Raw genomic sequence first — 25,024 nt, 5'->3', positions numbered from 1 at the left:
TTCACTTAAGAATCTCTATCAGCAATACGCCTTAGGAAGGGTGCTCCCTCCAGTATGATCAGTCAAATGCCAACTGCTGGCTGTACTTTATCTGGGATTTCTATTTGAATGATCGTAGCTCTCTGTTTCTCACTCCCTGCTCCCTGCCTTCTGCTCCTGTATGCAGCAGAGTGCTCTGCTTTGTGACAGGGTGAAGGGGTTTGAGCTCGACTCATTTTGGGGGAAGAGAAACTTCCAGATTGTGCCCAAGCTTAGAATAGATCGCCTTTGGAAAAAATATGGGGATCCATATGCTTCTTTGTAACACTGTCAGCCTCCCGCCCTGTTTCATCTCAGGGGGATTACTGTTAACTATTTCGTACACGTGTTCGGATGGGGTAACAGTGCACTTGGCTGAGATGTGCATCCTGATGGGCATCTTTGAAGGAATCCAGCCGTTTCTCTGCTTTTAGGTGGGAGCCACGGTTTGTGTTTTCTAGGGTCTAGAAACCCCGGGGAACGTTGGAGCGCAGAATGCCTCCTGTCATCGTCTGGTACCTTCTACAGGTCCTTTCCATTTTGCTGCATCATTTTTTTCCCTTTCCCCTTTTCCTTTCCCGGCTGCGGTTTTCACTTTTGCTCTCTTCTCCTGCAGCACTGGCTCACTTGTCCTAGCTGAGGCTGACATGAGAATGGTCAGCTGGTCCCTGTGGAGGATCATGGGAGGGAGAGTGGGCAGCCGGGCCAGAGGGGGTTCTCACCAGGAGGATGGCATGCCTGATGAGATGGGGAACGTGTTTACTTGTAGAGACCTTAGGACTGGCAGCCCCACTTGTCCCTCTTGGCATGGCTCGGGCGGCAACTGGGGATGAAGGTATTTCCAGTTGTAATTTTGGAATAGACAGTCATGGGTTATCCAGTCAGATGGACAGAGCACACGGCAAGGTGTTCCAGCTCAGAGTTCAGTTTGGAAGTCTGCTGGCCTCCAGCCCAGAAGTTAAGACTCTCTGACCGTACTCAGTTGAGAACACAGTGGATAGGGTCAGGTCCTGGGGGTGGAGGGCTGGCAGGGTACCAGGGCATTCTCATGGGGTTCAGGGACCATTCAATCCTTAGTGGGTGTGTGCATGTTCATGGGTGGTGGCGGGGGCAGGGAGAGAGGGTTTCTGCAACAGCCAGAGAAAGAGAGAATGATTTTAAAATCTCATCGAATTTGGTTCATGAATGTGAAAATTGAATTTGCCACCAGATCCAGGAGGTAAATCCTTTCTTGCAAACTGGAGGCAGAGAAGGAGGTCAGAAGCTTGATTAGTCTGAAAGTGGAATCAGAGGTAAGAAGCTGGTGGTGGGTGCAGCTTGAGACAAGATTCTGTGTCCAGAGCCCAGAGGGTGTGGGTGGGAAGGGCGGGAAGCTATGCAGTGGAGTCTGCCTGAGTTGATGGCTTAGGGGTAAGCATCTATAGGCTAGGGTCCTTGAAGCTGAATCCCGTGGACCTCTGCAGTGACTAAGGCCGAAGCCCTGGTATAGGTTGAGCATAGCCAGTATTACAGCTCAGGGGCTGTGAGCACAGGGCTTATGGGACCCTGGATGTGGTTGGACCTGGAGGAGCACACAGATAGGGGTGCAGAGTCCTTCACGGGGAGAAAAGAGAGAAACTCTGTAACTGCAGCTGGGCAAGGGTGTCTGGAGCCGCGCTCCTGACTCACAAGGGCCCACCGGGTTCACCTCTTCCCACCTCCAAGTCCAGTGACGTTGTGCTGGGAGGTTGCTTGCTTGAAATCAGCCTTGATGAGAGCCAGCCCAGGTGGCTTAGTGGTAAAGAATTCTCCTGCCGAGCAGGGGACCCGGGTTCAATCCCTGGGTGGGGAAGATCCCCTGGATAAGGAAATGGCAACACACTCCAGTATTCTTGCCTGGAGAATCCCATGGACTGAGGAGCCTGGTGGGCCACAGTCCATGGGGTTGCAAAGAGTCACGACTTAATGACTAAACAGCAGCAACAGCAGAGAGAACTACTCTGCAGTAAGCACCAAATGCTACAAACCAGGGCTTGTTTCTCCCTGGAGAGCTGGTTGTTAAACATTTAGCTGCTGAGAGGAGAGCCTCTTTGAAGTCTCCCTAATGTCAGGGAGTGGGGTGTTGGTGTGGACTTTATCCTGTGCAGTTAGCTTAGAAATGGCATATCCAGAGGCACGTCTGAGTCTGTTTGGAGAGAGAGAGAAGGCAAGAGAGGGAAGGGGCTGGCACCGGATCTGACAGCTGCATAGGCTGCCACCAGAGGTGTGCTAATGAAGGCTGATGAAAGCAACCGTCCGCAGCGCCTCTTTTAGCATCTTGGCCGATAGCCTTGCTCTGGGTGTGGTGTGTGGGCACCGTCACACGCTGCTGGGTAGTGAAAATGGATACAGGCTTGTTGAAAAACAAATTGGCACCTTGTGCCATGAACTTGAACCGTGAATACCCTTTGACACAATAATTCTCCTCCTGGGAATCTAAGAAAGAAATCCTAAACACTTCCATTGTTTTGAAATCCCACACGACAAAAAAGGTCTTAGCTGCAACTTTATTTAGGCTAGTGAAAAGTTGAAATTAACCTAAATGTTTCACTGTAACAGAATGCTTGAGGAATCTAAGGCATATCTTCTTAGTAGATTATTATGCAGTGATTTAAAAGGATGGGAAAAAAGTTCGGGGAAAGCACAGAAGTGCTTATGATAAGCAGAATACAAAGTTGTAGAGTAGCATTTTTCCATCGTGGCTTTTGGAATACAACTCCCGTGTCAAATATATTCGGGAAGTGCTTGGTGTCCTATGCCCCTCTCAAGACTGCGTGCACATCAACGCTAAGGGTTCTGAGAAGTTCTGTGGTTTAACCTATCGCTTCTTGAACTTATTTCACCCCAGAGTCCTTTATCCAACCAACATTGATTACCATCCTTCAGCATTAAGGCTCAGCAGAACAGTTTTGGGAAGTAGTGATACATGGAATAGTTAGTTACATTAAAGTGCCCATCAGAATACAGGGAGAAAACAACAACAGTAGGTGAGTAGGGACCAGAGTAGCAATGACTGTGAAAGATTTTTTTTTAGTCTTCTTTTTTGGGGAGTATCTTTGCCAGAAATCCTTTAAAATACATACCTTTTATTAAAGAATTATATAAAAGCTTCTCTTCAGGCAGGTTTGTCTCTTTCCCTGGTTGATGACATGTAAGATTCAGAATTTGTACTTTCTGCATAATGGATAAAACGTTCATACAGTCCAGGGGGATATTTGACAGGTAAAGAGTCTGATGGCTGGAATTTGATGTAGCAGGAAGCCACTCAGAGTGCAAATGTGGATTTGGGATCAATGTAGTTCATCACAGCAGAGTCTTCAAAAAAAAAAAAAAAATTAGTGAATACTTCCCTAATAGTTAAAGATGTACCAGGCACCATCAGAGCCCTTTCCACATATTAACTCATTTAAGCCTCCCAGCAACTCCACAAGGTAGATACAGTGCTTATCCCCACTTTACAGATAGATAAGTAAACAAAGCCACAGAGAGGTTAGGTGACCTGCTGTGGTTCCAAGCCCCTTGTCTCCAGGGAGCAGATTCTTTATCAATACCCAGAGCTGCCTCATGCTGAGGGACCAGTGATGATGTTGCATCATTAGACAGGATTTCACAGTGGCTGATTTAAGACACAAAGCCATTCCTGCCAGGAGAGCAACGGGACCCTTTCTTCTTGGGTTCGTAAGCTGGGATCGTGTAGGCCCTTCACTTCCTCTGGTCATATCCACAACTGTGTGCAGGTACAAACAAGAGGAAGAAGGGAGTGAGTCTCCAGGTCTGGTCCCCCTGCGCCAGGAGCTACTCTGCCTTCTGTAGCTCTTCTTATGGCCGCCGGGAAGGATCCTGCTTCTTCCTTTTCATCCACCCCGCTGACTTTAGCTTTTAATTTTTCTTTAAAAAGGTGTTAGGATGTGATCATATGTCTCTGTGTGCTGATATTTTTGGATGCCACCATAGATGGGTTAGGAAGATTCCACCATAGATGGGTCGGGAAGCCCATATTGACTAAGTTTAGAGACCTGTTTCAAATGGCTGAGATGCCCAGAGTCAGAGGGACGGGTTGGAGGACCACTCAGGGTCACCTCCATTCTCTGTATTCTGGGGTATTTTGAATATCAGGTCTCAGGGGAATCTGGTTGACAGGAGTCACCATCTAGAATCTCGTGTTGTCCCGGATGGGGGAGACAGAGGTGAGGAAACAGGAAAAAGAAATCTGTTCTACATGGGTTTCCAAGGTAATCATTCCAAGGTGATGCATTTGGGACTGACATGTCCTTGCCACAGTAAATCAGACTGGTTCCTTGCCCTTTACTCCTCTGAGGACACGGGGAGGACCAGCTGGGCACCATTCTCTGACAGTAAGAGCCTTTCGTGGGCTTAAAACGCATCGTTAAATCAACCCAGGCCCTCTCATCCTCTTCCTTCTAGATTTTTCCACTCTGGATGAAATAACTCTGGAGTCTGACATCTTTTCACAGGCCCTGCTCTCTAGCCCTTTCTATCACTCTTCCCTTTAGCTCATTGTTGTTCAGTTGCCAAGTCGTGTCTGACTCTTTGCGACCCCATGGACTGCAGCACGCCAAGCTTTCCTGTCCTTCACCATCTCCCGGAGTTTGCTCAAACTCATGTCCATTGAGTCGGTGATGCCATCCGACCATCTCATCCTCTGTCACCTCCTTCTCCTCCTGTCCTCAATCTTTCCCAGCATCAGGGTCTCTTCCAATGAGTTGGCTCTTTGCATCAGGGGGCCAAAGGATTGGAGCTTCAGCATCGGTCCTTCCAGTGTATATTCAGTGTTGATTTCCTAGTCCCAGTGTACAGCAAAGCACTAGAACTTTTCTGCAAATCACTTTCACCTTGTTATTCACTCTGCTTGGACTGGTCATTTCCTATGAAGTTTTATTCTTTCACTCTTTCACCAGTTTTTAATTCCTCACTTATTTAATGGTATCGTTTCCCCCCTTCTCGTAGGCTTAAAACTTTGCACTGATTACTCCTGAATGTCATTTGATCTGTTTTCAACCAAATACCCAGTTTGTCAAATTAAAATTTGTATGAATTTAAAATCTGTCCTCTATTTTTACCTCCCTGATCAAAGATGAGTTTGATAGAAACCATTTGTAGAACGGTCTTCCTTTGAGCAAAACTTCTCTGCAAGCAATACAGTATTAAGATTGTTGGACTCACAAGAAAAACAGGGCCCATGTCATGGCGATCCAGTGTCCTTGAAGAACAGTATCTCAACACCCCACTCCCCTCCCCTCCCTTGCCCCCGAGAAAGAAAAGCATGTTACCGGTGAAGACCTGCCACTTCCTGGTGAGGCCACTGAATGTGCTAATATGCTTGTTTTTGTCACTGCCTGTGGGGCCTGGTCTGGGCAAGGTTTTTTTTTTTTTTTATCATCACCGTGATTTTAAAAATAGCAATATGGTTGAGGAAAGAGTCTGAAGAGCAATGGTTGTTGCTTTGGTCCCTGGAAAGAAAGATTCTGTTTTGATAGTTCCTTCATCTCTAGGGAGTTTGCTTGCCCAGCTATGTAATATGTGTAACAAAACTACCCTGGACAATTCCACAGGGACTCTCGGATGACCAAACAGGACTAAACGCTAACCACAGTTAACAAACGTCAGTAGTCATGAATGCTTGCCCTGTGCCAGGCACTGTGCATCATGTTTTGGGTGGTGATTATTTCTGTTAAATCTCGTGCGTTTCCATGAATTCCACCCACCAGTCTCTCTCTTTTTTCCCTCTCTTACCAAGTCCCATGGATTCTCTTTAAGGTATTTACTCTTCCCAGTGGTTCTGTCCCATCCAAGTGGAGGTCCTTACTTCTGCTCACTGCGGCCACGGTTCTCTGGCCTCTTTGGCCTCAGCCCCTCCCTTGGCTAAGCCTCCTGCAGGCGCCCCCAGACTGACCAGCTGAAGATGCCCCTGCCTTTATTTATTTTTGACTGCACTGGGTCTTTGCCGTTGCCCTTGGGCTTTCTCTAGTTGCAGTGTGTGGGTTTCTCACTGCGGTATCCTCTCTTGTTGTTGAGAACGGACTCTAGGGCATGCAGGTATCGGTAGTTGTGGCTCCCAAGCTCTCGAGCACAGACTCAATAGTGATGGCACGTGGGTTTAGTGGCTCCAAGGAATGTGGGATCATTCCAGATCTGGGATCAAACGTGTGTGCCCTGCATTAGCAGGCAGATTCTTAACCACTGGACGGTGGTCCAGTGAGATGGACTTACAATCTAGTTGAGGGGGGAATATAGACACCCAAATATTTTCAGAAGGGGAGGAAATGAATAACAGCACAAAGCCGCAGTATCAAGGTGGCTAAGTGACACGGGAATTCCATGCCACTTCCTTGAAACCACCTCCTCTTCCCATTTTAAAATGACTCTGAGTCTCCCTATGACCTTATCTGGTGTTCAGGGTTCTCCGTATTCTGACTCCAGATGACCTTTCCAGCCTGTCTCCTGTTGCCCTTCACGCGGTTAGCCTGCCATGGCGAATGTGATTCCCTCATTTCCTAGACCACACTCCACGTGGTCCTTCCCCCAGGACTGCACCCACCCTCCTCTACCTGCTTCTGCTCCATGATGTCACCTCCACAGATCCTGCCCCGCAGCTCTTCACTCTTCACTCAGTCTTCACCTTTGCGTCACTAACGGTGCTCACACTGGTAGGTGCTCCATTAGCCTTCTTGATACTGTTGCTTTCTGCTGATATTCATTTCCTCTCCTTTTTAAAACCATTTGGGTATCTATCTTCCTCCCTCAACTAGACTGTAAATTCTTTGATGACAAGGGTTGGTGTGTGCGTCTCTCTCTCTGTGTATACATATTATTTCTCACAGTATCTAGTCCACAAGAGATATGCAATGATTCTTTAATCAGTGAAGAGGTGCCAATATATAAATGTAGCGCTTTTAGCTTCCTTCTTTAGATTTATAAAAATCTGAATCTTCCTTAGGAAGCAGAGTGGGAGAGAGAGAGGGAGACTGAGGCACGTGGAGGGGAGAGAGAGAGAAAGATGGCCTTGCACAATGTCTTGAATGGAAACTTGCTTGAAACCCAGGCCTTTGATGCTCAATCTACTATTTTCTGGGGCTTCACTTAAAGAATTCAGCCCAGGATCCCCAGATCATTGGGAGAAATAACCAGTAGCACAGTGGCTGGAGCATGCTGCCAAGAAATTACAGTTCGGAGCAGTAATAACAGTGGTGATAATAATGATGATGGTGATAGTGATGACTATGATGACGTTCTAATAATTAGACAGCAGCTCTGAATGAGCCCATCTCCTGGGTGACAAATCATCCACGGGATATGTAGGAATCTGTTTCCTTTTACTGTTGGAGGGAGGTCCCCTGCTCCCTCTGTGGTCATGACCCCAGGCTCCCCAAGCCACAAGGACAGATCCGGAAAGCTGGCCCACAGGCTCCTGACCGGCAGAAGGGAGGAAAGTCCTTTCCAGTCCCTTTAGTCTTGACTGAAAATAAAGTGAGGGTCCCTGGGTTCTCCTATAAACGGTAATGATAACACAATTATCATGCAAAACAAAAATTAAGTTTAATGGTGCAAAGCCAGGGTGTACTGGGGAGGTAATTCATATTAATTATGTTTGGATTAAAAGCTTATTTCTTTTGTTAGCATCTGCAAGTAGAAACTTAGCTGTAAGGAAAAAAAAATCCGCATATAATTACGGCCTCTTCTGGAGGAGCAGTGCTGGACTTAATGGAGCATCCCTGCTCTCTTCAAGCTCCTGGAGAATGGTAATATTTCACATTTTATGAAACACAGAAGAAATAAATTACAGGTTTAATGATAAGAACTACTTGGGCTCATAATGAAATCTGATTGGCCAGTTAATCCACTGAGACCCTCAGATGTGAACCATCCAAAAGGGGTAAAAATGATGAAAAATGAAATTAAATGGAAAAACCTTTACCCGCAGCCTCTTTTGCGGAGGCGGGATGTGTGTTTGGGGGAGCAGAGAGCAGGGGAGAAGCCCTGGGGCTGGGGTGGAGGAGAAACATTGCTTTCCCCAGGTTTGGGGAGAGCAGATGGAGTGAAGGAATTTCCTTTCTGTCTGCCCCCAGCCCCGCTGATTGCCCATGGAAACTAAGCTGGGAGACTTCCCGTTGGGAGAAAGGGACAGGACCAGAGGAAGGGAGGTGATTGTCTCCTGGTAACAAAGCTCCTGGGACCCCCAGCCCTGCCTTGTCTTAAACAAGAGAGACAAAGACAGAATGAAAGCTAATTGAAGTTGGCTGGGCGGATAACAAGTTCTGACACCCAGGACATATTTTGCTCAGGGAGGAAGGTCAAGGTGTCTGTTTCTTAGGGGGCTAAGTTCTTCTGGGCTTGAGATGCGTTCCCAACAGGGACTTGACACAAAGTATTCCTGCAGGGCCAGCTTGACCTGTACCTGCCCCTCCTTGCCCTGCAGCATCTTGGGAAATAAGCCCACCTGTGTGGGCTCCAGCTCTGTGAAGTCTTTCCATTGCATTCTGAGAGGCAGCAGGGGCTCAGCAGAAAGAATTTGGGCTTTAGAATAGGACAGGCCTGGCTTCCAGTTTTTGCTCTGATATTTATTTGCCTGATGACCTTGGACAGAGTACTTCTCCATCTCAGGGCCTCATCTGTGATTGGTTCTTGTTTGAAGCTTCAAGGAGAATAATGTATATGAGAATTAAATATGCATAGGGCTGGAGACCTCTTAGATGCTTGGAGAATGAGAACCGTGACCATTGCTACTTCTCCTGTTGGAAGGATGAGAGAAGCTTCTTATTCTGGGCAAGGCCTGCAAATCAGCACGTGCACACAAGCCCATGGGGAAATCAAAGAAATAGCTTCCTAAGAATTTAACAGATCGTTCCAAGGTCTCTGAGTCCTCGAGTCTCTGATGGTGCCATCTCCTGGCCAAGGCACGGTCTCCCTAGATTCCATACATATAGAAAGTCCATGAAAGATGCATTGTTAATGTCAGGAGGATGAAACAGGTGGACCCTGCATCTGAGGCAGGCTTCTTGCACACTCAACTCTCAGGTCGCCTGCTGCCCTCATCAACAACTCCCCATGTCTGTTCGGGGTAGCTGCTTCATCTGGGGTGAAAAAGGACATGAGTGTGGAATGGGGGTGACACTGCAGGCAGGGAAGAGCATTCATGGTGCTAATTCCCCCAGGTCTTTGCCATCTGGTCTTAATGCCTTCCTGGAGGAGGATGGAAAAGTAAATTCCTGCAGCGTCATATTATTAGACGAAGCAGATCTCAGCTCAGGACGTGCCACCGTGCACCATGACGTTGCACTGTGTTCCAGGAATCTCTGAGAGGCCCTGAAGGGCCCTGTGGTTTTCTGGGGATTGCTTGCAAGGCTCTGTGTCTCAGCCCATCTGTGCTGCTGCTCTTGTCCTGAGTTCCTTTGGAATGACCTTCATCTCCCGGGCCTGGGGGTGGGGAGGTCTCAGCAGGGCCCCTTTTAATGATCCAAGCTTGGGTGTGATCTGGTCCCATCCCCTTGCTGCACAAATGGGGAAGCAGATGAAACCCATGAACAATGCCCAGTGCAGGGTCTGCCACAGGCAGGCACTCAATAAATGGTAGCTGTCCCTTTTATTTAAGTAACTTGTCCATAGTCCCATAATGACAGGCTGGAAATACTATGGGCTTGTTTTTTCACTATTTTTTAAAAGACTTTATATCTTTATGGCAGTTTTAGGTTCACAGCAAAACTAAGAGGAGGTGCAGAGATTTCCCAATGTGCTCTGCTCTGTGTACGCACAGCCTCCCCCATTATCAACACCCCGGACAGGGTGGTACGTGCGTTACAACTGATACCTCCATTGACATTTTATTATCACCCAAAGTCCATCCTTTAAGTTAGGGTTCACTCTTGGTGTGGTACATTCTGTGGGTTTGGACAAATGTATAATGGCATGTATCCATCATTATAGTAACACAGAGTAGTTTTCACTGCCCTAAAAGTCCTCTGGATCTTTCCTAATCATCCTTCCCTGCCCCCAACCCCTGGCAACCACTGACCATTTTACTGTCTCCATAGTTTTTCCTGTCCTAGAATGTCATACGGTTGGAATCATACAGTGCGTTGCCTTTTCAGATTTTCTCTCACTTAGTAACATACCTCTAAGGCTCCTGTGTGTCTTGTGGTTTGATAGCTCATTTCTTCTTCAGGTCAGTTCCCGTGCATCCAACTCTGTGACCCCCTGGACTGTAGCAGGCCAGGCTCTGTCCTCCCCGTCTCCTTCTGCCTTCGATCTTTCCCAGCATCAGGGGCTTTTCCAATGAGTCGGCTCTTTGTATCATGTGGCCAAAGTATTGGAGCTTCAGCTTCAGCATCAGTCCTTTCAGTGATTATTTAGGACTGATTTCCTTTAGGATGGACTGGTTTGATCTCCTTGTAGTCCAAGGGACTCTTAAGAGTCTTCTCCAACACCACAGTTCAAAAGCATCAATTCTTCAGCCTTCAGCTTTCTTTATAGTCCAACTCTCACATCCATACATGACTACTGGAAAAACCATAGCTTTGACTAGACGGACCTTTGTCAGCAAAGTAATGTCTTCGCTTTTTAATATGCTGTCTAGGTTGGTCATATTCTTCCAAGGAGCAAGTGTCTTTTAATTTCATGGTCACCATCTGCAGTGATTTTGGAGCCCAAGAAAAATTTCCATTGTTCCTCCATCTATTTGTTATCTATTCCTCATTTCTTCTTAGTGACGAGTCATATTCCATTGTCTGGATGCCCAGAGTTTATTGAATATTCACATAATGAAGGACATCTTGTTTGCTTTTAGGTTTTGGCAGTTATGAATAAAGCTGCTGTAAATATCCTGGTTTGTGTGTGGACATAGCTTTTCAACCCCTTTGGGTGAATACCAAGGAGCAGGATTGTTGGATTGTGTGGTCAGAGATGTTTAGTTTTTTACAAAACTACCCATCTCTCTTCTGAAGTGGCTGTCCCATTTTGCATTCCCAGTGAATGGGCATTCCTATTGCTTCATATTCTCACCAGCATTTGATGGTGTCAGTCTTCTGGGTTAGGGCTGTACTAATCAGGGTGTAGTGTGTCTCATTGCTTTAGCTCCCAGTGTCTGAGAATCTAATATACCAGACAACAAGCTAGTACTTTTATATACACTGTCACATTTAATTCTCATCAAAACCCTTAAAGTAGGTGTCATTTCAACTTTGCTGAAAAAAGAAAGGCTTAAGTAAATGCACTCATCTGACCAGATAGCTCGAAGTCTTCTAACTCCCAGTTTGGAGTTCTCTCTACTCTACTACACAGCTTTAGGCCTGGGGATACTATTTTCTCTTATTTTTCAAAATAACAAATTTGCCAAAAGTCCTCTGATGCCTTCTCTAAGTGGACATTTGAGCGTGTTGCATTTGACCTTCTTCTTCCTTTATTAAACTATAGTCACAGTAACCACAGTCCCTCCTAGTTCTCCCACATCCAGGGTAACACAGCTCACTTTTCCACCCCAGGGTATTTGCACTGCACCCCTCCTTCCCCCAGCCCTCTCCAGTTCATTGCCTACATCAATAAAATAGCAGCCAACACCTCTCCAGCTTCTCCCTGTCCAATGCTCTGCTTTACTGACTTCATAGCAGTTACCTCTACATGAAGTTTTCTTCTTGTTGTTCAGTGGCTAAGTTGTCTGACTCTTTGCGACCCCATGGACTGCAGGTCAGGCTTCCCTGTCCTCCAGTATCTCCCAGAGTTGGCTCAAACTCACGTCCATTGAGTTAGTGATGCCATCCAACCATTTCATCCTCTGTCACCCCTTTCTCCTTCCCTTAGACGTTTAAGAATATGAACTCCAAGAAGGCAAGGCATATGTTTTGTTAACTGCCACATCCACAGTGTTGGAATGGTGTGGGCCTGGTGTGGAATGGAGACCCGCTGTATCTTTGCAGGATGAATGAAGGAAGTCCAGTTTTTCCCCATGTCCACTGTCAGCTGTGCTTCCCAGTCACCCTCTTGAATTAGTTCCTCTTCTTGCAGTTGTAAGCTCCCCTCCATCTGTAGGAGCTCACATCTTTGCACAGAGGGAAGTAACAAGCACAGCAACAGCGTGTACTGCCGCTCTACCCTTATCGCCTTGCATGCTGAGCGGCACAGGGCTGGGGATGCCGTCTTCGGTGGCAGTCAGGAGCGATGATCTGGCTGCCGGGACAAATGACTGTCTTTTTGTTAAGGTCCGGGTATTGGGAGGCTGTTCTCTGGCTGAGGAGGAGATAACAGATTATACTAACAAGACGCAGGTTTGGACTTGAAGCAAACTTGAGGCGAGAAGGTAGGAAAAAAAATCTCCTATGGTTAAAAGGGCTGGAAAACTCTTCTCCCATAGTCCAGTGTCCAGAATATTTTGCTTAGAGAGAAAATAGCAGCTTTCAGGTTTGAAGGGAGTTGTACTATCACCAGGCCTCCCAGTAAGCATTTGGCTGGACACACGGGGAAGTGAAGCCACCCACAGAACTCCAGTGGCATCAGGAGATGGGGCAGCTAAGAGTGGCGGGTGGGAGTTGAACCCCCTGTGGCTGGAGGGTCACGTGGGTCTCTTGCGTGTTGGAGCTAGACAGAGCCAGGTATGGGGTGAGCACAGCCTTAGAAAGAAGTGGATACGGAATAAAAAGAAGGGAGGGGACTTCCCCGGTGATTGAGAATCTGCCTGCCAATGCAAGGGACATTGGTCCGATCTCTAGTCCAAGAATATCCCACATGCCGCGGGGCAAGTAAGACCGTGTGCCATAACTACTGAGGCCATGCCCTAGGGGCCATGCTCTGCAACAAGAGAAGCCACTGCAATGAGGAACCCATACAGCACAGCTAGAGAGAAGCCCTTTCTCTCCAGAACTAGAGAAAGCCCGTCACCTCAATGAAGACCCAGTGCAACCAACAGTAATGAAAACAAAATAAATTTAAAATTTTTTTTAAAAAGCAGGAGGGAGGGAGTGATCGAAAGAGGGAGAGGGAGAGAGAAAGAGAGACAGTGTCCACTTGGTTTATGATGCCTTTTTCATACTCTGTTCCTGTGAAGATTGCCCAGCTCCTTGAGTTTGCATGAACTTCCTTTTAAGGTTCTGCTTGTATTCATACCACGAATCCCTATTTAATCTCCTGAGAAAAGAAAGGAAAATAAAGATATTTCCTACTAAAAGTGAATCAGTCAAGACTGAGATTTGTAACAGTAGTTGTCAAAGAAGAGGCTTGATGTTTTCCCCGGACAGCAGGAGTAAGTGCAGAAGAAAATACTGCCTGGACCATACCCCTCCCCTTATATGCTTAAGGGTGATCTTTAGGGAAAGAGAAGAACTGAAATCAGATGATCCTAAACCTTTATAATCAGTTGCATATCAACATGTCTGCTGTTCCTTGTAGTGTTTGTTTTTTAATACAAGGTATAATTTCAGTCCTTATAAACTGTCTCCTAACATCTTCTTGATGCATACACTGGAAGAACTTCTTGAAGTGTTGATATAGATAAGCATGTCTATATATCTACATAGGGAGGAAATCAGAATGAGGCCTGGAATGTAAAAAGTGCTAGCAATGACACAGGCTGGTTAGTAGATGAGAAACGTGATCTTGGTGAGCCCTTTGCTATATCTAAGGAAATGGTTGCTCTGGGAATGGCAGTTTTGCCCCAGGCATCAAGCTTTTAAAGATGTCATAACATGAAGTACAGAAACTAAAAAAAAAAATATGGTTAATGTAGTTATGTAGAAATATTTCTGAAGTGTGTATCCAGATTGACTCCTAAAGTTAAGATTTTGGAGACCAAAGGTGGACAAAACCAGGTGACCAGTTCCTCCTTAAAGAATTCTGTCTTTATTTTATCAATCAGGTTCTGAGCAGGAAAACAAACCTAGACATTTCAAAAGAGGATATTTAATACAGGGCATGTATTACAAAGATCTTAGAAAGTCAAAGGGCGGAAAAGGAGAACTGAAGGTAAGTCAGAGATTCGATTTCCAGAACCTAGGATCATAGACAGTGGCCCACAGCCTCAGCAGCTTGAAATCATGGAGGAAACCCTCTCAGAGGAAGGAAGGAAAGGAAGAGAAGTGGCTGAGGGCTGAGCGTGAGGAGGAAGAGAGGCACAGCGAGAGATGGAGAAGGGCAATGGAGAGCAAGGCCATTTCCTCTCTTTTCTCATCTTGATTGCTCTGCCAGTTAGGCGAAACCTAACAGGAAGACCACCACCAAAGGGACCTGGGGAATGTAGTTTGCAGGCTTCCAGTCCCATTATCTTAGAAGGCAGTTGTGGGACTCAGTGTCCACAAGCTCAGTTTTGTTTGGGTTCAGTTTTCTGAAGAGCTTCACAATGCCTCGTTATTATTATGAGGCTATTATTCTAGTCTCAATGGATCTTTCAAACAGTCACTTCAACTCATACTTTCCTCTAATTTAATCAAGAGTTTGACTAATCAGTGTGATTATTTAAGGCCACGGTACTCTAAAGGAGGGCACGTACAAATAAGTTTTCTTGAGTTATTCCAATGAAAGAAAAATGCCTGTGTACAGAGAACTTTTTGGCAGTAAACCTTACTATTGGAAAATAAAAACACCTGAAATCAATCTAAATGTTTACTACTAGGTGATGAGCTAAGAGAATTTTAGTATATTATTTTGGCTATTACGTAGCTATTACAAATAATAAGTGTTGGCATTATGGAACAAAATCCATTCTTTCAACCGATGTCTATTGAGCACCTAGTATGTGCGGGGCACCATAATTAATGATTGGCATAAAAAGACAAATGGCACCTGTTTCCTTGTTCTTATGGTGCCTGTAATTCCATGGAAGAGATGGCCTTATAAACATGAAACACTGTTTACAAATTACATAAGAAATTAGAATGGCAAATTTTTATGTATTCACATTTTCTATAATGAACATGTATTATATCCATAAAATAAGTGGAGTAAATTCTTATAATACAGTTTTTTACAACTATGTAAAATATATTTGTATGTAATTACGGGAAGGGAGCACAAAACGGTGAAAATAGTTGGATTAGGGTAATCCTACTGTGATGCTTAGTTTTTAATGCGTTAACTTGGTTAAGTTCCCACATCCAGTGATTTCATCAAACACCAGGGGAGGGGTTGCCATGGAGGTATTTTGCAATAGCTATGGTTAACATCTCTAATCAGTTGACCTTATGTAAAGGAGATGAGCCTTGATAATGTGGATGGGCCTTATCCAATCAGTCAAAGGCCTTAAGAGCAAAAACAGGCTTTCCAGAGAAGCTTTGCTTCAGCTCCTTTGAAGTTGGAGTTTAGCATTAAGTCCTGCCTGGCTTTCCAGCCTGCAGGCTGGCCCTGTAGATTCCAGACTTGCCAGCCCCCGCAGTTGTGTGAACCAATTTCTTAAAATATACCTCCTGATTTCATATAGATTATTATCATTTATATTATTTAATATATATTCACATATGATATATTATTATATTTTAACATATGCATGTGCTATTGAATATATATTCATATATTATATTTCATATATTGTATATATTATTTCATATTTACACCTGTAAGAAATGCACACACACATATAAATATCTCCCATCGGATCTGTTTCTTTGGAGAACCTGGACTGATCCTTTTTTCTTTTAAACAGTCCTTAATTTAATGTTGGTTTCCTCATACATCATTTTTTTATAAACTCTTCTATCCTTACTGTAACTAGACTCCTTTGTGGTTATCTTTTTTCACTCCTCCCAGAACTGCTGCCTACATTTGTTCCATAGATTCCCAAAGGCGGTAGGGGCAGGTTATAATGGAGACGAAGGCTGGACTGTGTTAGTTTGCGTGCTGTCTTCTTTTCCCTTTGAACCGGCTACCGATCAAAGCCACTGGCTGCTCTCAGTCTCAAGGCCAGAGCAGCCCCGTCAACTGCTCCGTCAGACCCTCGTTAGATCCCAGAGAGCTGTGCTCCCAGCAAGGAATGGTTGTCCATCAAGGATAGTCCTATAGATCAGTGGTCCCCAATCTGTTTGCCCCACCAGGGACCGGTTTTGCGGAAGACAGTTTTTCCCTGAACCATCGGTGAGGGATGGTTTTGGTTTCACCCACTGCTCACCTCCCCTCCTGCTGTGCAGCCTGGCTCCTAATGGGCCGTGAAACACTCCTGGTCCCTAACCTGGGGGTTGGGGACCCCTGCTGTAGATGACATGGGGCCGCCTGGCTGAGACCAGCACAGACGTCCTGGGAGCACTGGTGAGTGTGCCAGCCTTGCCAGTCTTTCATTTCCATCCTGCCTAAATGGAGATGGAAGTGTAACCGCTTGGCAGTCCAGTGGGAAAGACTCTGTGCTTCCAATGCAGGGGGTCCAGGTTTGATTTCTGGTCAGGAAGCTAGATCTTGCATGCCTCAACTAAGAGCTTGCACGCTGTAACTAAAGTCCGTGGATGCTACAAAAAGCCCTAAAACAGCCAAAAAGAAAAAAAGTGACCTCTAACTGGTCAGGACAAAGCATAGGCTGTATCTCTTGAGAGGTATGGGCGCTGTCAAAAGGGGACAGGCGCTGGGGGCTGAACACTGAATTTCAGTCCCAACCACTTCCTGGCTGTGTGACTTTCCCCAGGTTACTTAACCTCTCCCCAGTGAAATGGGGATGCTTATTCAGCCCAGCCTCCAGGGCTGTGGTGAAGGTGTTCAAATAGAATGTGAACTATCTACATCGTAGCAGGGGGTCCCATAACCAGTAATCACTATGACTATATCCCTGAGCGTGGTGGCAGACTTGGGAAAGATTTGTGATGTATGTCAGCCACCCACGAAGTAGAGACTCTGGTCCATTCTCACTTTCCAGATCTGTCTGAGGGTAAAGAGATCACTGGCAAAGCACACCAAACCCTCAAAGGAAACATGGATTTTTTTTTTTTTTTTTGTCATTTAATGTTACTATCTTGTTAGTAGAGATAATAATCAACTCCACAAATAAGTAGAGTTGATTTACCATCACCCAGAATTTTTGATTTTGCAAAATTTCCTCTTTGGCCAGAAGGCATTCAAAAAGTAAATAAATAGTTTCCCCCACCCCTCTCTGCTTGCCCTCTTATTTACAATTATCTTGAGCAGGCGCCTATTTGCACTCCACCATCCAGATTCTCCAAGGCTAAGGACTCAGTTCCAGGCAGCTTTCACATACCTGCGTGTGGATTATCCACCTAGTGAAGCATCTGCCAGGGAAGTTTTAATCCCAACCCGGCTCTCTCCTAGCACCTTCTCTCCTTACCCTCCCTCCTTCAGCCCTCGCCCAGCTGATGTGTGCTTAGGAAATGCAAACTAATTTTAAAATTCGCTGGAGCAAAACATGATTAGAATGGCTAAGTCTGCTGCCAAAAATAAAATCAGCTAATGCACTTCGTATATTTAGATTTCCAAAATTAAGTTGCAATGATGCTTAGTTCATCCAAAGTTTGGGTTTTCTACACATAGCCCCCTGTCTCTGCTAACTGACCCAACTTCTTTCTGCCAGCGATAAATGAGGTTCTCTTGTAAATGGCATCACCTCTTCCATAACCCAGGATGGTATTTTTACTCTCGTCCTGCTGAAGTGAGGTCACAAACCCTGATGAAGATGATGGAGAAGAAAATCCTCTGTGTTGGGGAGAGGGAAGCAACAGACGTATCTGCTCTGTCTCAACCAAGGCTCCCCCGTTCTTCAGCCTTTCTACCAAGTCTGGCCAGACAGTGAGTGGTCCAGCTGGGGAGAGGGGCCCCAGTGAAGCCAGATGCTGTGTGCTAGGTCACTTCAGGTGATTCTTTGCCACCCTGTGGACCATAGCCTGCCAGTCTCCTCTGTCCATGGGATTCTCCAGGAAAGAATACTGGAGTGGGTTGCCATTTCCTTCTCCGGGGGATCTTCCAACCCAGGGATTGAACCCACATCTCTTATATCTCCTGCACCGATAGGTGGGTTCTTTACCACTAACATCACTTGGAAGCCCAATGGCAGCGAAAGAGATACAATCAAGGCCTCAAAGATATGCTGCTGCCTTCAAGGAGCTGAGTCTCTTTGGAAAGACCAGATTAGCCTTGGTAGCATGACACACATTACAGGATAAAATTAATTGTGGAATGGGGCCCATAGACTCCAAGGAGAAACTCCAGGGAGCAATCATCAGTAAGGACTGGGTTCATTTTCATGAGGGAGGAGGCACCTGAGTTAGGAACAGGCTAGACTGTGGGAAAAGAGGGGAGCATTTCCAGTGAAAGAATCAACTGGAATACATGTATAGAAGTGAGCAAGGCCTGGTGTGAACAACAAGAGAAGTCAACCTGGCTGGAATAGCAGCACTGCAGAAAGGACTTGATGGAAATGCAGGTGTGCTAAGACTCTGGGTTGCAAGCAACAGAAAACAATCTGATCTGCTTTAAGAAAAAAGGGGGAATTTATTTTAAGGCTGCGTGCGTGCGTGCATATGTGTGTGTGTGCTCTGAACTGTGTGCGACTCTGCGACCTCATGGACTGTATATAACCTGCCAGGCTCCTCTGTCCATGAGGTTCTCTAGACAAGAGTAAAGGAGTGGGTTGCCATTTCCTCCTTCAGGGGATCTGCCCACCCCAGGGATGGAACGAACATGCGTCTCTTGCATCTCTTGCCTCAGCGGGCAGATTCTTTACCATTGTGCCACCTGTGAAGCCCCATTTTAAGGCTACAAAGAAGTTTTATGGGGTCTGAAACAAGAAGAGTCCAGTTCATCACATTTGAACTTGGATGTATTAATATCATTTATGGTGAATTTTTATTCTTATAATTTTACTACTCCATCTTTCCTAACTTATTTTTTTAATATTTCCTTATATTTTGTCCTCCTTAAAAAAGAGACTCATTTGGATAACACATTTTGTATGTTTATATTTTCTTTGTTTCTCCTTCTGTTGACTATCAGTGGGTATTTCTTATTCTTTTAACATATTAGGAAAGTACCCCAAGCATCTTCTCTTATAGCCAACACAAAGACTTCCTTTCCATGATGCTGAAATTCAGCCTTTGTGTGAATAAAGGAGAGTTCAATGCTTTGTAATGCCTCCCACTTCATTGTTAGCTAAGCTTGTTAGCACGTTGACTCTAAAATTATAATGATTTAATTGTAGGATCGCCACTTGTTTATACTTTACATCAAAAGAGAGCTTTGAGTGTATCACTCTTCTGCTCAAACTCCCCAAATGATGCCCAACCACCGTATAAATTTAGAGGGAAAAAAAAAAGAAGAGGAACAGGGCGGATTTAAATATTTGAGGGAGCCTCATGGGACTGAAGGATTCATGGAGTGCATGGAAAATCTTTCCAGGACCCCAGAGGCCCTTCCTCTGCCTCTTGTCTCCACTTCTCTGAATCTGTTTTTCTTTTCTTGGGGCAGATTATAATCCTTGCCCTCAGCATCTCCTTTTGAAGGAGGAAAGGAACAGGCTGAGCTGATTCTATCTTGAAAAAGAAGGAAACCCCATCTTGCACTGTCAGTGAGCTTTGGAGTATGTGCCTGTTAACCATGGGGATAACATACCTACGGCCGAACTGGCCTCTGGAACTGATAAATACCAGATTCCATACCAAGATTTCCCATCACCAAAAAGAAGGCAATAATCCCCTATGTAGTCAATCACCTTTGTAATCTTTATGGCACCCATTGGTGTAGGCTACAGTGTACAACCAGCTGACCCTTCTGATTATGAATCATGGCTGTAACCTGAGTGTATCTCCCTTTAACCACTTTCCAGGCTAGGTTTAAGGAATTTGGAGATGTGAGCTTGAGCAGTACACTTAAGGTATATAAGATTTTCACAAAAGTTGGTCGGGGTCCTTGGCTAGGAGGAGACTCTGCCTTGGGCCTGCCAGTGTAATAAACTGCACCCCACCATCTGCGTTGTCCTTGTGAGTGAGTCTGCTTCCCGGAACGCGTGGCTACCACACTCTAATTCTCTTCCAGTCTCCTGGCTATTGTGTTGTGTGTGGTCAGTCGTGTCCGACTCTTTGCGACCCCAAGGACTGTAGCCCACCAAGTGCCTCTATCCACAGGAAGTTCTAGGCTAGAATAGTGGAGTGGGTTGCCATTTCCTTCTCCAGGGGATATTCCTGATCCAGGGATCAAACCTGCGTCTCTTGTGTCTCCTTCATTGGCAGGTGGGTTCTTTACCTGCTGAGTCAGCAGGGAAGCCCACCTGGCTGTTATTCTGCCTCAGTTCCAATTCCTGGGAGAGACGGAGAATCCCGGTGGTCTAGATCTAGTCCAATCAGTTATGATGGGGTTGAGGGGTTACCTCGTGCAACAGAAACCAGGGATGCTGGTGCTTCTCCCTAGGGCTGGGGAGTAGGGCAGCCCTAGAAAAGAAAAGATTTGGCAAATGAATAACATGTCCCAAGACAGGCCTCCTGCCACTGAGTGCTTCCCATCTTGGAGGAAAACCATGTTGAATTATTTCAGTTGGCTGGGGTTCTAGAGGGTTACCTCACTTTCTGTGAATAGTGAACAATGCAGATTTTTGTTTATTTTTTTTTAAGTTATTTACTTGGCTGCAGTGGTCTTAGGTGTGGCACGTGGGGTCATTTTTCTGGTTGCCACATGGGAGCTCTAGTTCTCTGACCAGGGATTGAACCTGGGCCCTCTGCATTGGGAGCACAAAGTCTTAGCCGCTGGACCACCAGGGAAGTTCCCCAAAATGCAGAGTTTTAAAGCAGAGGAAATGATCACTCATTTACGCAAAGGATTATTCACTTTGGGGGAGATATACCAGGATTCCTTTCCACTTTGAGTGATTTTTTTTTCCGTTATGCCTCTCATTATGCCCGTCTTCTCTGTAATGTGTCTGGTTCCCTTGATGCAGGGACCGTCCTTCAGTGGGATCCAGGAACCCTCCCCTAGCATTCTCAATGCTGGCAGGACCTGGGAGGGAGGGATGCTCACAGCCTTTGGCCAACAGCTGCCCGACTAGAGAGATCGTGGGCTTCCTCAGGGCAGGGCCAGGCCCTCGGCTCCTTTGTCCCCATCCAGCGTCTGACTCAGTGCTGGTCACCCGGCCAGGCTGACACATGCTCATGGAGCTGAGTGAATAAAGCCAGTTTCCAGATATAAGCAATTCCTAGCCAAGGAGTAGCTGAAGGAAAATACAGCTTTATTGTAAGTAAGGGACATAAGAAGTCCTTTCCTGCAAAAACATTGTATGTGGCATTGCTTCTTCTGGTCTTGCCAGCAGTGTCTCTCAGAGGCTAGATAGCCCCAACTCCTGTTCAGTGTCAGGGAACACTTGCACTTGCTCCACCTCAAACAGGGCCCTGAGACCTTCTTTACATCCCCTTCCCAAAGGGGAGGCTTGTGTCAAGCAGACCCAGGTGCCACCGCCTCCCTTTGGGAAAGGCAGGAAGCCGGCTCCCGTCCCTGGAGAGAAAAGTCTCATCCCCTTCCTGGAGGCTTTGAGGATGCCAGAGGAGCCAGGAGGAGGAATCGGCCACTCTCCACCTGCCAGCCCTCTGGGGTTCAGCCCTCCAAACAGAGCCCGGGGTGAAAGTCTGTCCCGAGGACGGCCCACCCCGGCGAACTTCGGGCCTTGGCTGCAGAGAAGGCGACAAATGAGACAAAATGAAAAATATAATGATGCATATTATATTAATCATCCTCCCGTTTTCTGACACCATAAATCTTCTCCTTAAACTCCTTGGTGGTGATTGCATCATCTCCCTCTCTGCCCGAAACAGCACAGATTAAGATAAAGTGATGGTGCTGTGTCAAAGAGAGCTTTACTGCCACACTTGGGATACAAAGAGAGAGGTTAATTTATCATCGCTGGGGAAAACTGACAGAAGAGAGATATACTACCGAAAGGGGATTTAGCACAGGGCCAAGAAACTTCACACTATTTTTACCATCTGTCACATGCTCTAATAAAGCAGGGCAAAATATGAAGAAAGGAAAAATGAACTATCAAACACTGATGTAATGCAGCCCATAAATCTAATTTAATTACTTTGCATGGAGACAGGTCCTCGACTCTGTGTGAATATACTGGATTTTCTTGGCAACTTAACAACTAAGTGTTTTAATAACATCACACTATAATTTATTCTGCTTGAAACACAAAACCCCTTTTGTGAGAGTTTCATTTTTGAGAACTGTTAATTTTTTCGGCTAATGTCAAAACTGGCATAAATTCACATGTGAACTTGAAGCCTGACTGTGAAAAAGGCTTAGGTTACTGCCTGCCTTTTTATTGTCGGCACTTTTCCCCCCCTTCTGCATGCATTAGAAATAATTGGGCTTTGTTGATGACTTAGGTGAGGAGAGTTGTCTTGCAATTAGATTTTAATATAATGACAAAGGGTGTGTGAGAGGGAAGTCTTTGTAACATATAAAGAGGTAAGAAAATGCAACGGGAAAAAAGAAATTCCTCATTTTCCAGCAGAACAGCCAGACCTCAAACACAGTATTCCTGGAACCAGGCGGTCCCCGGGACCCTGAGAATTTTACTCTGGAGGATGTTAAGATCTCAGGGCTAAAGGGACGCTGGGAACGCAGGTCTGCCCTAGAGGGAGCCACCGGGAGTGGAAAATAAATCAAAAATAAAATTAATATTCATCGGGTGTCTTCCCGAATTTGGATGCAGTTACAGAAATTATTGTTAATAATGAAAGCCATATATCAAAGGTTATAAAATTCATCTGTGCTAGGACACTATTTTTTTAGGCTTTGTTCTGAACCATTAAAGATGACATATTGCATTTGTGTGCCTCTGTGTATAATAAGATACATTTAAGTGTGATTCTAACCTAAACTGGCAATTTTGGCATTGAACCCGAGTTCTTAAGTGGGGGCTGTGACACTGCTGTCCAGAGGAGGTTGACTGAACTCATCCATTCTCTCATGACCTCACTGGTAGGGCAGGATGGATGGGTAATTAATTTGTTAGATCATAAGTGATTCATGTTAGGAAAATAAAACTCTCAGTCTCTTGACAAATTCAATTGAAATATAATGGGGGGAAAAGGGTAAGAAAAAACCCTCTCCTCGCCTCCCCCACCGCCACCAAGCTCTCACATGGAAAAAAACCCAAAATATCAAGATATATAATCTGCTGAAACTCATTTCTTTATGCCTTCAGCAACACTTAATAAATCCTTACTATATGGAAGTCTCTCTAGGACATACTTTGGGGACATTCGTAGTCTGGCAACAGAGATACAGTTGACAGAAAAAAAAGTCTACATTTAGTACATTCTGAGAAGGTTTAGCCTGGTGGGCGATATTGGTAAGGTCCATGGCAAGGGCAGATACAGAGCTGGTTGTGGTGTGGACCTTGGATAAAACAGAGGTGATTCATCTGGAAAATTCTAACAAGTATTAAATCCATCAGGAAATGGGCCACATACGCATATTGTTGAATATTTATTGACTGTCACTGGAGTTTTGCTATATGTTAAATATCTAGATGGATTCAAGGACCTTGAAGCCAGGAAACTGAGGTGCAAAGTTTTCAGAGAAGTACTTTCAAATAAATTTCCCTTCATGCTTTTTTTTCTTTTCTGAAGTTCTTCCATTCCCCTGTTCAAACTTGGAAAACGCTCAATTCTTGTGGTTTCTTGTTCTGTTGAATTTGTGTGGGAGAAAAATGTCCAACCTTGAACTCTGAATGAAGCTCAGTGTGCAGAGTGGTGGTTTTCAGCTGTGCTATTTCAAATGCTCTCATTGGTATTTTTAAAGACTTCCCACATATTCGGTTACTGACCTGGGGCCTAGAAGAGTGAACATTAAAAATTAAAAAAAAAAAAATCAAACCACCAGTATTTACTTATGAAATGACTTGGTTATAGCCCAACAATCCAACAGCCTTAAAATTAGTGCACAAATTGAGAGTTTGAAGAGTTTCTCTTTTGGCATTTTGATTTCCTCATCTGAAAAATGGGGCTATTAATACCTACCTCCTGGGGTGATTGTGAGGATTAAACACGCCTACGGAGGTGAAGCACCCAGGGAGCTAAAATGATGGTTGCAATTATTATTTTATTATTATCATTTTGATTTTCCTCCCCTTTCCTTCTCTTCCTCTTGGCATTTCTAACCACCCCCTCTCCCGTCTCCCCCTCCCCCCACCCCTATAAAGTACATTTTTTTACAGACCTGCTGGAATCCATTTCATTCAGCCTCCCCCTTCTGGCCCAGCTGCAGACTGCAGCTATGTCACTTAAAAAAAAAAAAAAAAAAAAAAAAAAAAAAAACTTTAAAATGGAAAATATTAAAAAAAAAAAAAAAAAAGTCAGGTGGACCCAGGCTGTTTTCTGGAAATTAGCCTTATGAAGGACCCACTGGGCAGAAATAAAGAGAGTCCAAGCCCTATGCTTGCTCGGCGGCAAAAGAAGAAATTGCAAAGGAGCCCAGGTTCTCAGAAACCCAGGAAAGCCTTTCTGATGAAGGTGGGTGGGGAGAGACGAACATCCCAGGAAGCAAAAAGCCAGCAAAATTGATGGCGCTGCCTCCTTTTATCGGTAACTGTTAGCCCAAGTGCCTGACACAAGGTGAACTTGACCTTTCCGATAAAACAGTCGTGCTTGAACTCTCTGTGCTGCTCTGAGGCTCTTCATATTCTTCTTTTAACAGGTACCTTGCTTTAACCTTGCTGGTCAAGATGACAGATCATTTACATTAACAGATTCTGCGGGAACGCTGTGGGTCGAAGCTGGCAGTGCGTTAGCCCCAGGTGACTTGAGAAGCCCAAAGAGCCGGCACCCACGAGGAAGGAGGCAGGTTCCCAGCAAATACCTTCAGACCTCACTGGTCCCTGGTGTGGCACCGAGAGAAACTGAGCCACATGGAATCTTAACTGACTCCGCATCTTCCCGGTTCCTTGTTAGTGTGTAAGTTTTGTTCATTCATTTACTCATTTAGGCACCCAGCACTCAGTGCACCCTTATTGTGGGCCAGACATTATGGTGGGTGGTGAGGATGCTAGGAAAGGACAGGCTGGCTCTGCCCT

At 45.3% G+C, this 25,024-nt stretch overlaps 1 long non-coding RNA gene and 1 other non-coding gene across 2 annotated transcripts; one reads left to right on the top strand and one right to left on the bottom strand.

Moving 5' to 3' along the window:
- The first annotated feature begins 1,041 nt into the window (after window positions 1-1,041).
- Window positions 1,042-24,748, top strand: LOC120865645. The gene is made up of 3 exons (XR_005721469.1): window positions 1,042-1,310; window positions 12,246-12,343; window positions 24,649-24,748. It is a non-coding gene; the product is annotated as an uncharacterized LOC120865645 (long non-coding RNA).
- On the bottom strand, window positions 20,639-20,711 carry TRNAG-CCC. Its single transcript has one exon. It is a non-coding gene; the product is annotated as a tRNA-Gly (tRNA).
- Window positions 24,749-25,024: the final 276 nt, after the last annotated feature.

The sequence above is a fragment of the Oryx dammah genome, unplaced genomic scaffold (assembly GCF_014754425.2).
Source record: "Oryx dammah isolate SB20612 unplaced genomic scaffold, SCBI_Odam_1.1 HiC_scaffold_7, whole genome shotgun sequence".
NCBI classification, from domain to species: Eukaryota; Metazoa; Chordata; class Mammalia; order Artiodactyla; family Bovidae; genus Oryx; species Oryx dammah.
Note: the sequence above shows the minus strand (reverse complement) of the source record. Positions and strands in the feature narration are given on the sequence as shown.